This window comes from Ascaphus truei, chromosome 1, assembly GCF_040206685.1.
Source record: "Ascaphus truei isolate aAscTru1 chromosome 1, aAscTru1.hap1, whole genome shotgun sequence".
Taxonomy (NCBI): domain Eukaryota; kingdom Metazoa; phylum Chordata; class Amphibia; order Anura; family Ascaphidae; genus Ascaphus; species Ascaphus truei.
In genome coordinates this window covers 7,048,001-7,062,073 of record NC_134483.1, presented here as the reverse complement: position 1 = coordinate 7,062,073, position 14,073 = coordinate 7,048,001, and the positions used below count along the sequence as shown (strand labels likewise).

The following is a 14,073-nucleotide window of genomic DNA, read 5'->3' as shown; positions in this document are numbered from 1 at the left end:
ACTTTTGGGGTATCCCATAACTCTGGAACCCCGATACATAACCACATTCTGTGAAGACTTTCTCCGACAAACCCACCCTGAATCTTACAGCCTAGAAATCTCCCGGTCCCAGCACCCCAGGAAAGGCAAAACACATCTTTAATGTCGCATAATTTGCACACAGTCACAGTAATGCATTTAGGACATCTGGGTCCAAGAGCTGAATCTCTAGGACCCCAACACACGGGTCAGGGGTAACCAAGTGGGCTTGACCTTTATTGACGACCTTGATTAACCCCTTCACCGTCACATCCACACTCACTCTGCCCCGGAGGGAAGAGCACAAGGGAAGGCTCCAATCTCAGGCTCCCAGTTGTGTGACCTGCCTTCCTATGAGGGGGAAGGACACTACTAAATTTAGGGCGGTCCTGCCCTTAAGTACAGCCAGAAGGCGGGCACCCCGTTGTCCCAGCTACAACAGGATGTATCACCCCCTGCTGTGACTCAAGTGCAGTACCAAAGATGAGGGGGAAACCCCCATACCAACTACTGGCAACCTGATAGCACCAGGGTTTACTGCCCCCCATTGGGCAGAATAGTAGTCGGGTGGCCCTGCTACATACAGTATATATCATGGAAAAAGAATCACATTTCTGCCTGACCCTCCTTCTGCTTGTAAGCTCCTTAAGCTCAGCTGCAGGCATTTGTTCCACACACACACAGTGCCTGTGTGATGTATCAATATGTTGCCCTTTCTGCCTGTGAGCAGGTAACCAGTGAGTTGCTACAGCAACCTCTGAGATTCTTCTCAGAATGGGCTATTCTGCCCTCCCCTCTTATTTGTTTCCAGATAGTCTGTCCCGAGACTATTCCTGCTACCCAGAATTCCCTCACACTTCCTTTTACTTCCAACATTGGCTGAGTGAGTACATTCTGTTACCTCTCTACTGGCAAGGCCTTATCCCTTTCACCTGCCCTTACTACAAAGCACCCACAGAGATACACTTTTCCAACACAAACATCTCATCCACAAGTGCCTTTTTTTATTGCTGCTTTCCTAAATAAAGTGAAGAAAATATACAGGACTTGTTGTGCTTTGGAAAGAGGGCTGATTTGAAGCTATCTGGGCTATTCACATGACTCGGGCCTCAGAATAGTGAAAAGGAGACCGTGTGTCTTGGAGATACACAGGAACTGCTACTCACAACCCTTATGATATACAGAATAGTCTCTGCACCCCAGGACAAGCAGCTTTACACTGCCAGACAGGGCAGCAGGCTTTATACCAAAGAGCACAGACTTTCTACAGCAAAGCCTTACTAACAGCAAGCAGTTTATACTGCACACATACTGCAGCATTAAAAGCAAGCAGCTTACACTACTTCCAGCAGTACAGCAAGCAGCTTACACCGCACACAGCCTGCAACCTACACTCAAGGCAGCAGCGCTGCATTCAGACAGTGCATCTTACACAGAACTTTGATTGCCTTTTTCTGTTTGAGTTCACCCTCTGCACAGCTCCATAGTGAGGAGCTACCATCTCACCTACCCCTGCGCACGTCCCCACGGCTAGCGCCATCAAGGGCCATGCTACCGGACACCCGCCAGGACATGGGTCAGAGCCACCGGACACCTGTGAGTACAGCCAACCCCACGCTTACCGCTGCAGGACACCTACTGGCACTATCTGAGACAGTCGCTCATCGCCGACGCAGGTAAAAGACCACACGCCACACGCATTGGCTAAAGGCCTACACACACCTACAGCATGGCAGAACTCAGATTCTCACCAGACATCACGCAGGAGAGTGACCACTCAGACACAGAGACCACTGCGCAACTGCAACAGGCGCAGGCAGACGCAAGGCCTAAACGGACAGTCACACTGACACAAAATGCCCGCGAAAAATATGAGACTGACATTGAAGCGCACCGCGCTAAACTAGAGTTGACCTGGGAAACAACCACACTTGGGATACGCAATGTCGCCGGAGCTGGTAACTATGTACAACAGCTCGAGCAGGCAATAACTCAATTGAAGATAGATCACTCCGGCTACCAAGCGCTGTCACAGGCATATTTCACCTATCTAACAAGAACTAACATGGAAGATAGCCTGCGGGAACGCGACCTGCAAAAGGCGATTGACCTAGAACGTGATGGCATCGTGCAGACCGCCATCACGGAAGCTGAGAATAAGAGAAAAGAGCTCCTCCTGGAGACCGCATCGCAGCGCTCCAGCACATCCAGGCACTCGTCACGGTCAGCAAGATCAGCGCAATCTCACGTGTCCAGCACAAGCGCAAACGCCACCAAGGCGCGAGCCACCGCAGAGGCCGCATGTGCCAGGGCCGCATACGCTCAGAAAGAGGCAGCCATGAAACTAGAAAGGGCCCGCATAGAAGAGTAGGAGCAGACAGCCACTGCCACCGCTGCACGGAAAAAGACAGAGGTGGACGTTAACCTAGAGGCCCTAAATCAAGAAAGGGAAGCTGCTGCCGCCATAGCCCAAGCCGAAGTCTTAAAAGCAGCCGTGCAACAGGATGGCGGGGAGCAACCGTACAGATGGATAGCCTATGAGGATCCAGCCCAACGCACTGAAGACTACGTAAGGAGCCTATTCAGTGTAAACACCAGCGCACCATCTCAACACGACGGGAGCGATACCACAAACACCGACGACTTGCTAGGTCCACGTGGAGAAGATGTTGTTCCTTTAAGGGTACACGCTACCTGGGACAGCCACAGCCGCAACAGTGATCCACACGGCAGCGCGCACACGGATGCACTACAACAGGCTCGCAATCCAGGTACACCCACACGGGAAAACACAGCCACTCACACTGACCAGCAGTCATCACGTGACCACGCCAAGAGGCGACCGCATGGACCGTCCCAGCAACTACTTCAGAACGTGACCAACACGCCGATGCCTCAGGCCTGACAGACATGGCCAAGTACATGATCCGGTGTGATCTGGTACAAACAGGACTTACCAACTTTGACGACTGTCCCGAGAACTACAGTATGTGGAAGTTCGCGTTCAAGGACGCAATCAAGAGCCTGGGCGTCTCAGCTAGGGAAGAACTCAGACTGCTAGCCAAATGGCTGGGAAAAGAATCCATGGAACACGCGAAGAGACTCGGGACGGCAAACGCGAACCACCCCCAAGTAGGTCTTCACCTAGTGTGGGAAAGGCTAGAAGAGTCCTACGGCAGCCCCGAAGCAGTCAAAGATTCGCTCTTCAAAAGAGTCGACAGCTTTCCCAGGATCACAACTAAATACTACTCGAAGTTACGAGAGCTCAGGGACCTGCTGCAAGAACTGGAGTTTGCAAGAAAAGACCATTCCTTAACAGGTCTCAACGTCCTAGACTCAGCTCGCAGAGTGAGACCCATCTTGGAGAAGCTACCCTACAACCTCCAAGAAAGATGGATTTCACAAGGCTCCAAATACAAAAGGGAGAAGCAAGTCGCCTTCCCCCCATACTCATTCTTCTTGAGGAATGAGAGACCAGTGGCGAGATACGGTAACACTCAAACACCCATCTCGGTCCACAGGACGGACGTGTCCCCCACGACCCGAACTACTCCCGATCAGTCGGTCGCCGGAGACGAGAAACCAAGGGACCCAAACAGGGAATGTCCCATACATACGAAGCCACACCCACTTAACAGGTGCTTTGGGTTCAGGATGAAGTCCCTAGAGGAATGCAAGAAGTTACTCTGAGAATTCGGAGTTTGCTTCAGGTGCTGCAGTTCCACGACTCACCTAGCCAGAGACTGTAAAGAAGACATCAAATGTGTAGTGTGCAAAAGTGACAAGCACGTAACATCTCTACATCCAGAGGTACTGACACTCCACCAACTCAACAACCCATCCTCCGTAGCGGAGCATGGCGGGGAGGAAGGAGAAGGAGAGCCAACATCCGTCACATCTCAGTGCACCGAGGTTTGCGGAAAAGGAAGTGACAAAATGTCCTGCTCCAAAATATGCCTTGTCGCAGTGCACCCCCAGGGACAACCTGAGAAGACTATTCGGATGTATGCAATCCTCGACGATAATAATATAATAATAATAATAATAGCATGTTCTTGTATAGCTGCTAATTGTACGCAGCGCTTTACAGAGACATTTTGCAGGCACAGGTCCCTGCCTTGTAGAGCTTACAATCTATGTTTTTGGTGCCTGAGGCACAGGGAGATAAAGTGACTTGCCCAAGGTCACAAGGAGCCGACACCGGGAATTGAACCAGGCGCCCCTGCAGCAATCTCAGTGTCAGTCAGTGTCTTTACTCACTGAGCCACTCCTTCTCCAATGGACGATCAAAGTAACAGATCATTGGCGAAGACGGAATTCTTCAACTTATTCAACTCACAAGACAATGCCTCACCCTACACCCTCAGAACCTGTGCAGGGTCAACTGAGACAACAGGGAGAAGAGCAAGCGGTTACGTCATACGTTCAGTGGATAACAGAGTGAAGATAGCTCTCCACACAATCATCGAGTGCAACCACATGGCCGTAAAAAGGGACGAGATTCCCACACAAGACATGGCACGCCATCACCCGCACCTCAGAGGAATAGCCAACTACATCCTGCCGGTAGAACAAGGCGCCAAGATCTTGCTACTGCTCGGTAGGGACATCTTGAGGGTACATAAAGTCCGTAAACAGCGTAACGGACCCCACAACGCACCATACGCCCAAAGACTTGACCTAAGATGGGTGATAGTGGGCAACGTGTGCACTGACAAAGGGCACGGACAAGAGTATGTTGACGCCCGCAGAACGGTGATAACGGAATGTGGACACACATCCCTCAATGAACCATGTCTTGGCCATCTCCAAGTGACAGGAGGGCCAAGTGAAGAGAAGAGACAAGGCCATACCCTTGAGATCAACAAAAACATCCTCACATCAGGGGGATGGGACAATGACCTAGGATGCTTAGTGGTTCAGACAACCAAGGATGACGAGTCGACTCCACCGAAGGAAGAAAGTAACCTCCTGAAGGTGACCGACAAAAGGATCTCCCAAAGGAAAAGAAACAAAGACAGTCCTCCTGAGAGCAATGACACAGCTGAGAAGTACAGCCATTCCTCTCCACAGAATATCAAGCGACAAAGCAGCCAGCTTGGAATAGCCGCAAAGGATTGTACCCTGCAGGTGAAACCCCAGGGACAAAAAGACTGTCTTTTCACACACGTAAGAGGAGACAGTTGCAGAGACATTTCACAAATGGATTTACAAGGACAAAAGAGACTGTTCTTTGTCATGTCCAGGGAGAAAACAACCTCCTGAGGGCAGTCAACAAAGAGACACAAAGGCGTATCACCAAAATATGTGGAGACGTTCTCGTGCAAGAGGAATGCACCGATGACTTAGGGTGCACAGCGTTCCAGACCACAAGGGACGACGACAAGCAAAAACCATTGATGGAAGATAGAGGATTCCTGAGGTTAACGGTCAAGGAGCTCGTCAAAGACTGACCGGGCAGTTGGGTGAACCCACTAACATTCCGTTCACCAAGAAGGCGCCTCCCCAACAATGGAGAATATGCCATCTCTAGGTTCACTTCGCACCGCTGCGACCTACAAAGGAGACCGGAGACCAAAAACAACTTTGTGGTCTTCATCCAGAAGATATTCCTTACCGGCCACGCAAAGCCAGCACCTCTAATGAAGGAAGGTGAAGAATGCTGGTACCTCCAATCATCTGGGGTCTACCACCCTCAGGAACCCGATCAAATCCGGGTAGTGTTTAGCCCCAGCGCTCAGCTCCAGGGAGTCTCCCTGAACGACGCTGTAGACGGACGTTCATAGAGGTACACAATTGGAGGATTTTATAAGGTGAAATTATAATAAGGCTTTATTGTGCCTTTTCCTTTTTATCAAGAAATCATCCAAACACAGGGTAGGGGGGGAACAAAGCTTAATTCACTTGGGAGTATTTCTAGTGAAGTCCCATGCAATTCACAACTCCTAGTTAAGCAGGTCTCCCAGCCCAAAACACATAGCATGACATAAGCAGATATAAGAAGTCTCTTTAGAATGAAAGTCTTATCTGTTAGCTGCTGTAGAGTAAGCTTCTCTGCTCTCCTGGAACCGCACCCGTGCGTGCACAGAAAATCAGCATCCAGGTTTAGAAGTCTTATTTGGTGTCTTGCAATCAGCTCTGCTGTTTCTTCTTGACAGAGCTCAAGACATGTGGTGTCTCCAAAGGTCAGCTCTCATTCAGAGCTAAGGAGTCACTTCCTGTCTCAAAGGCAGACTTTTTCTACCACCTCTAATCAGGCAGGTGGTGTTAGTTAATTTGCTACCAGCCGTTAACCACCACACTGCTGGATTAGAGGCACATTTGTGAACAGGGATAAGTCCCCTGTTACAGACGCCCTCTTTTCTGGACTAGACTCAACAACCAGTCTTCCAGGAGTGTTGTTCCGCTTCCACAAGGAGCCAAAAGCCACCTCCTTCTGCCAAACGCCAGGTGATAGAGTGACAGGCTACCACGACTGGCATACCTACAAGGGGATGCACTCTGTAGGTAAAACTAGAGACAAAAGGACTGTTCTGTCACAAAGCTAAAAGAAAACAGTGCCAGAGACTTTTACACAAAGACATTGTGGTGCAACTAGCTAACCTGGAGCGGTGCATCCACCCTGCATCCTTTGCCAAAGAACCTTGGCCAAGGGACTTTGAAACCAGTGATACCGGCCGGTGTCACATCGCTATGTGGACATGGACTCTTGCATTGTTTGAGAATGTGATGTTATCTTTGTTATGCATTACACATATGTTCCACATATTTCAGTTATATAGTGGTATCTCCAGATACCAGACGGGGAGTATCATGGAAAAAGAATCACATTTCTGCCTGACCCTCCTTCTGCTTGTCAGCTCCTTAAGTTCAGCTGCAGGCATTTATTCCACATACACACACCGTGCCTGTGGGATGTATCACTATGTTGCCCTTTCTGCCTGTGAGCAGGTAACCAGTGAGTTGCTACAGCAACCTCTGAGATTCTTCTCAGAATGGGCTATTCTGCCCTCCCCTCTTGTTTGTTTCCAGATAGTCTGTCCCAAGACTATTCCTGCTACCCAGAATTCCCTCACACTTCCTTTTAGTCTCTCACAACACCATCTTCCACAAGTGCCTTTGTGTATCTATGCTTTCCCCAATAAAGTGAAGAAAAGACAAAGTACTTGTTGTGCTTGTAACAGGAATGAGTTGAAGCTATCTGGGCTATTCATACCACACGTGACTCTGGCCTCAGAATAGTATATGTATTTCTATTTACTCCCACCCCTGCATGATCAGCACAGGAGTTACAGGCCCTATCAGCAGGAAAGGGGTTAATATCTCCACTTGACGTCTCTCCACCCTCTCTCTGCCGCCTCTCTCCCTGTATCCTCTCCCTTTCTTCTCTCTCCAGTCTTTTTTAGCCTCCGTTTTTCCGCCTCTCCTTTCTCTTCATCCTTTCTACCTCTCTTCTGCTTTTCCAATTCTTCCCCTCCGCTCCCCATCTCTCCTCTACCTCCCTCACCTTTGTCCCTCCCCTCTCTACTCTCCCTCTGGTCGCTCAGTATCTGTGACTTCTCTCTCCCTCCTCTCTCCCTCCCTCCCTCCTTTCTCTATATAGTCCTCCAGTCTCTCTCTCTCTCTCGTCCCCCAGTCTCTTCCCTGCCCCTCTTCTCTCTTTAGGCCCCCAGGGTCTTTCTCTCCTCTCTTTGGTCCCCCAGTCTGTGTGTGTGCCTCTCTCTCCTCTCTCTCTCTTGTCCCCCTCTCTCTCTTCCCCCCCCCCCCTCTCTGGTCCCCGGTCTGTCTCCTCCCCTCTCTCTGGTCCCCAGTCTGTCTGTCTCCCCCCCCTCTTTGGTCCCCCGGTCTGTCTCTTTCGCCCCCTCTCTGGTCCCTGGTCTGTCTCCCCCCCCCTCTCTCTGGTCACCAGTCTGTCTCTCCCCCCCTCTCTGGTCCCCGGTCCGTTTCCCCCCCTCTCTCTGGTCCCCGGTTTGTCTCCCCTCCCTCTCTGTTCCCCGGTCTGTCTCTCTCCCCCCTCTCTGGTCCCCTGGTCTATTCCCCCCCCCTCTCTGGTCCCTGGTCTGTCTCCCCCCACCCCCTCTCTGGTCCCCTGTCTGTCTCTCCTCCCCCCTCTCTGGTCCCTGGTCTGTCTCCCCCCCTCTCTGGTCCCCGGTCTGTCTCCCCCCCCCACTCTCTGGTCCCCCGGTCTGTTCCCCCCTTCTCTCTGGTCCCCTGGTCTGTTCCCCCCTTCTCTCCGGTCCCCTGTTTCCCCCCCCCCCCGGTTCACCGGTCTGTCTTCCTCCCCCCTCTCTCTGGTCCCCTGGTCTGTCTCTCCCCCCCTCTCTGGTCCCCTGGTCTGTCTCTCCCCCCCTCTCTGGTCCCCCTGTCTGTCTCCTCCCCCCCTCTGATCCCCGGTCTGTCCGCCCCCTCTCTGGTCCCCGGTCTGTCTCTCACCCTCTCTCTGGTCTGTCTCCCCCTCCCCCCGGTCCGTCTCCCCCCTCCTCTCTGGTCCCCGGTCTGTCTCCCCGCTCCTCTCTGGTCCCCGGTCTGTTTCCCCCCATCTCTCTGGTCTCCCTGTCTGTCTCCCCCCCTGGTCCCCCTGCCTGACTCCCCCCCTCTCCCTGGTCCCCCTGTCTGTCTCCCCCCCTTCTCTCCCTGGTCCCCCTGTCTGTCTCCCCCTCTCTGGTCCCTTGGTCTGTCTCCCCCCACTCTCTCCCTGGTCCCCCTGTCTGTGCCCCCCCCTCTCTCTCTGGTCCCCCTGTCTGTCTCCACCCCCTCTTTCCCTGGTTCCCTGGTCCCCCGGTCTCCCTCCCCCCTCTCTCCCTGGTCCCCCTGTCTGTCTCCCCCCCTTTGGTCCCCCTGTCTGTCTCCCCCTTCTCTCTCTGGTCCCCCAGTCTCTCTCCTCTCTCTGGTCCCCCTGTCTCCCCCTCTCTCCCCCTCTCTCCCTGGTCCCCCAGTCTCTCTCCTCTCTCTGGTCCCCTGGTCTCCCCCCCTCTCTCCCTGGTCCCCCAGTCTCTCTCTGGTCCCCCGGTCTCTCCCCCTCTCTCCCTGGTCCCCCAGTCTCTCCTCTCTCTGGTCCCCCTGTCTCTCCCCTCTCTCCCTGGTCCCCCTGACTCCCCCCTCTCTCCCTGGTCCCATTGTCTCCCTTCCTTTCTCCCTGGTCCCCCAGTCTCTCTCCTCTCTCCCTGGTCCCCCTGTCTCCCCCCCTCTCTCCCTGGTCCCCCGGTCTCCCCCCCCTCTCTCCCTGGTCCCCCGGTCTCCCCCCCTCTCTCCCTGGTCCCCCGGTCTCCCCCCCCTCTCTCCCTGGTCCCCCGGTCTCCCCCCCCTCTCTCCCTGGTCTCCTAGTCTCTCTCCTCTCTCTGGTCCCCCTTTCTCCCCCCCTCTCTCTGGTCCCCCAGTCTCTATCTGGTCCCCCAGTCTCTCTCCTCTCCCTGGTCCCCCTTTCTCCCCCCTCTCTCTCTGGTCCCCCAGTCTCTCTCTGGTCCCCCAGTCTCTCTCCTTTCTCTGGTCCCCCTGTCTCCCCCCTCTCTCCCTGGTCTCCGAGTCTCTCTCCTCTCTCTGGTCCCCCAGTCTTTCTCCTCTCTCTGGTCCCCCTGTCTCCCCCCTCTCTCTCTCTGGTCCCCCAGTCTCTCTCCTCTCTCTGGTCCCCCTTTCTCCCCCCTCTCTCTCTCTGGTCCCCCAGTCTCTCTCTGGTCCCCCTTTCTCCCCCATCTCTCTCTGGTCCCCGTCTCCCCCCTCTCTCTCTGGTCCCCCTGTCTCCCCCCTCTCTCTCTGGTCCCCCTGTCTCCCCCTCTCTCCCTGGTCCCCCTGTCTCCCCCCCTCTCTCCCTGGTACCCCTGTCTCCCCTCTCTCTCTGGTCCCCCTGTCTCCCCCTCACTCCCTGGTCCCCCTGTCTCCCCCCCTCTCTCCCTGGTCCCCCTGTCTCCCCCTCTCCCTCTGGTCCCCCAGTCTCTCTCCTCTCTCCCTGGTCCCCCTGTCTCCCCCCCTCTCTCCCTGGTCCCCCTGTCTCCCCCTCTCTCCCTGGTCCCCTAGTCTCTCTCCTCTCTCTGGTCCCCTTTCTCCCCCCCCTCTCTCTCTGGTCCCCGTCTCCCCCCTCTCTCTCTGGTCCCCCTGTCTCCCCCCTCTCTCTCTGGTCCCCCGGTCTCCCCCCCTCTCTCCCTGGTCCCCCAGTCTCTCTCCTCTCTCTGGTCTCCCCCCCTCTCTCCCTGGTCCCCTAGTCTCTCTCCTCTCCCTGGTCCCCGTCTCCCCCTTCTCTCCCTGGTCCCCCTGTCTCCCCCCTCTCTCTCTGGTCCCCCTGTCTCCCCCCTCTCTCTCTGGTCCCCCTGTCTCCCCCCTCTCTCTCTGGTCCCCCTGTCTCCCCCTCTCTCCCTGGTCCCCCTGTCTCCCCCCCCCCATCTCTCCCTGGTCCCCCTGTTTCCTCCTCTCTCCCCCTCTCTCCCTGGTCCCCCTGTCTCCCCCTCTCTCTCTGGTCCCCCAGTCTCTCTCCTCTCTCTGGTCCCCCGGTCTCCCCCCCTCTCTCTCTGGTCCTCCAGTTTCCTCTCTCTGGTCCCCCTGTCTCCCCCCCCCTCTCTCCCTGGTCCCCCTGTCTCCCCCTCTCTCTCTGGTCCCCCAGTCTCTCTCCTCTCCCTGGTCCCCCGGTCTCCCCCCTCTCTCCCTGGTCCTCCAGTCTCTCTCCTCTCTCTGGTCCCCCGGTCTCCCCCCCTCTCTCCCTGGTCCCCCTGTCTCCCCCCCCCTCTCTCCCTGGTCCCCTTGTCTCCCCCCCCTCTCTCCCTGGTCCCCCTGTCTCCCCCTCTCTCCCCTCTCTCCCTGGTCCCCCTGTCTCCCCCCCTCTCTCCCTGGTCCCACTGTCTCCCCCTCTCTCCCTGGTCCCCCTGTCTCCCCCCCTCTCTCCCTGGTCCCCCTGTCTCCCCCTCTCTCCCTGGTCCCCCTGTCTCCCCCCCTCTCTCCCTGGTCCCCCTGTCTCCCCCCCTCTCTCCCTGGTCCCCCTGTCTCCCCCTCTCTCTCTGGTCCCCCAGTCTCTCTCCTCTCTCTGGTCCCCCGGTCTCCCCCCCTCTCTCCCTGCTCCCCCAGTCTCTCTCCTCTCTCTGGTCCCCCGGTCTCCCTGCTCCCCCAGTCTCTCTCCTCTCTCTGGTCCCCCGGTCTCCCCCCCTCTCTCCCTGCTCCCCCAGTCTCTCTCCTCTCTATGGTCCCCCGGTCTCCCCCCTCTCTCCCTGCTCCCCCAGTCTCTCTCCTCTCTCTGGTCCCCCGGTCTCTCCTCTCTCTGGTCCCCCGGTCTCCCCCCCTCTCTCCCTGCTCCCCCAGTCTCTCTCCTCTCTCTGGTCACCCGGTCTCTCCTCTCTCTGGTCCCCCGGTCTCCCCCCCCCCTCTCTCCCTGGTCCCCCTGTCTCCCCCCCCCTCTCTCCCTGGTCCCCCTGTCTCCCCCCCCCTCTCTCCCTGGTCCCCCTGTCTCCCCCTCTCTCCCTGGTCCCCCTGTCTCCCCCCCTCTCTCCCTGGTCCCCCTGTCTCCCCCCCTCTCTCCCTGGTCCCCCCGTCTCCCCCTCTCTCTCTGGTCCCCCGGTCTCTCCTCTCTCTGGTCCCCCGGTCTCCCCCCCTCTCTCCCTGCTCCCCCAGTCTCTCTCCTCTCTCTGGTCCCCCGGTCTCCCTGCTCCCCCAGTCTCTCGCCTCTCTCTGGTCCCCCGGTCTCCTTCCCTCTCTCCCTGCTCCCCCAGTCTCTCTCCTCTCTATGGTCCCCCGGTCTCCCCCCTCTCTCCCTGCTCCCCCAGTCTCTCTCCTCTCTCTGGTCCCCCGGTCTCTCCTCTCTCTGGTCCCCCGGTCTCCCCCCCTCTCTCCCTGCTCCCCCAGTCTCTCTCTGGTCTCCCCCCCTCTCCCCCTGGGCAGTGGTGGCGGTGACGTCAGTGCAGCTGTATGGCAGGGATGAGATGGGGAGAGCCTCCCTCTGCACTGCCAGGAATGTGATGCTGGAAGCACAGGGAGCTGCTGCTGCCCGCGGAGCCATGTTTGCACAGGCAGGTTGTTAGCTGTGTGTGCCCCTCACAGAGCCCGGCTGCCTGCAGTGAGGAGGTAAGGGTGGCTGGGGACCAGGCTGTGTGTGTTAGCTGTGTGTGTTAGCTGTGTGTGTGCCCCTCACAGAGCCCGGCTGCCTGCAGTGAGGAGGTAAGGGTGGCTGGGGACCAGGCTGTGTGTGTTAGCTGTGTGTGTTAGCTGTGTGTTGGCTGTGTGTGTTAGCTGTGTGTGTTAGCTGTGTGTGTTAGCTGTGTGTGTGCCCCTCACAGAGCCCTGCTGCCTGCAGTGAGGAGGTAAGGATGGCTGGGGACCAGGCTGTGTGTTGGCTGTGTGTTAGCTGTGTGTGTTAGCTGTGTGTGTTGGCTGTGTGTTAGCTGTGTGTGTTAGCTGTGTGTGTTAGCTGTGTGTGTGCCCCTCACAGAGCTCGGCTGCCTGCAGTGAGGAGGTAAGGATGCCTGGGGACCAGGCTGTGTGTTAGCTGTGTCATTGTGCTGTCAGGGGGGGAGGTGACAGCTGCTTGTGTGTCTCTGGCTCAGCTGTCATTGTCATAATGGGCACCTTCCCAGGGAGAGATGTGGTGTAACACTGCAATGCGTGAAAGGGTGTGTGTCCTTTTATCTGTGTGTGTCTATCAGTGAGAGCGTATGTGTGTGTTTATATCTGTATGTCACCCTGTGTGTCTGTATCTGTGTGTGTATATCTGTGTGTGTGTGCGTATATCTGTGTGTGTGTGCGTATATCTGTGTGTGCGTATATGAATATCTGGCTTGGTATCTAGCTGTGAGTCCTGTTATCTCTGTGTGTCTGTATCTGTGTGTCACGCATGTGTGTGTGTCTGTGTGTCACGCATATCTGTGTGCGTGTCTGTGTGTCTGTATCTGTGTGTCACGCATATGTGTGTGTCTGTGTGTCTGTGTGTCATGCATATCTGTGTGCGTGTCTGTCACTAGTATTCTTATTTATGTATGTCAGCATTTGTGTGTCACACATACTGTATCTGTGTGTCACGCATGTGTGTGTGTGTCTGTGTGTCACGCATATCTGTGAGCGTGTCTGTCACTAGTATTCTTATTTATGTATGTCAGCATTTGTGTGTCACACATACTGTATCTGTGTGTCACGTATATGTGTGTGTGTCTGTGTGTCATGCATATCTGTGTGCGTGTCTGTCACTAGTATTCTTATTTATGTATGTCAGCATTTGTGTGTCACACATACTGTATCTGTGTGTGTGTCTGTATCTGTGTGTTACACCTATCAGTGTGTGTCTGTATCTGTGTGTTACACCTATCAGTGTGTGTCTGTATCTGTGTGTTACACCTATCAGTGTGTGTCTGTATGCATTTCTCTGTGCTTGTGTCTGTGATGGTGTTCAACTGTATATCTTGGTGTTTGTTTGTGTGTGCGTGTCTGTGTGCATATTTTGTTAGCCTTGTGTCTGTGTGTGTGTTTTATTTAAGTATCTGTGTTTACTATATGTGTGTATCTCTGTATATGTGTATATCTGTATACAGTACGTGTGTATATCTGTATGTTTGTATATGTGAGAATGTCTGTACAGTAAATGCACAGTATATGTGTGTATTTGTGTGTATATGTGTGCATATGATGTGAGAATGTTTGTATAGTATATGCACAGTATATGTGTGTATATGTGTGTATATGTGTGCATATGATGTGAGAATGTTTGTATAGTAAATGCACAGTATATGTGTGTATATGTGTGCATATGATGTGAGAATGTTTGTATAGTATATGCACAGTATATGTGTGTATATGTGTGTATATGTGTGCATATGATGTGAGAATGTTTGTATAGTAAATGCACAGTATATGTGTGTATATGTGTGCATATGATGTGAGAATGTTTGTATAGTATATGCACAGTATATGTGTGTATTTGTGTGTATATGTGTGCATATGATGTGAGAATGTCTGTACAGTAAATGCACAGTATATGTGTGTATATGTGTGCATATGATGTGAGAATGTGTGTATAGTATATGCACAGTATATCTGTGCTTATCTGCTTGCAGGCATCTCTGTGTGTGTGTGTGTCAGTAAGTCCCTCTC

At 54.5% G+C, this 14,073-nt stretch overlaps 1 protein-coding gene across 9 annotated transcripts in view; it reads left to right on the top strand.

Moving 5' to 3' along the window:
• The first annotated feature begins 11,901 nt into the window (after window positions 1–11,901).
• RUSC2 (RUN and SH3 domain containing 2) overlaps window positions 11,902–14,073 on the top strand; it is a 149,528-nt gene continuing 147,356 nt past the window's right edge. For 3 of the 9 annotated variants that reach the window (XR_012789598.1, XM_075578748.1, XM_075578486.1), the window contains exon 1: window positions 11,902–12,057. The gene's annotated coding sequence lies outside the window, so the exon portion shown is untranslated. Of the gene's footprint in view, window positions 12,058–12,092; window positions 12,151–12,425; window positions 12,446–14,073 lie in introns of those variants that run through there. The other 6 variants (XM_075579210.1, XM_075579044.1, XM_075579124.1 and 3 more) reach the window with 4 other exon arrangements.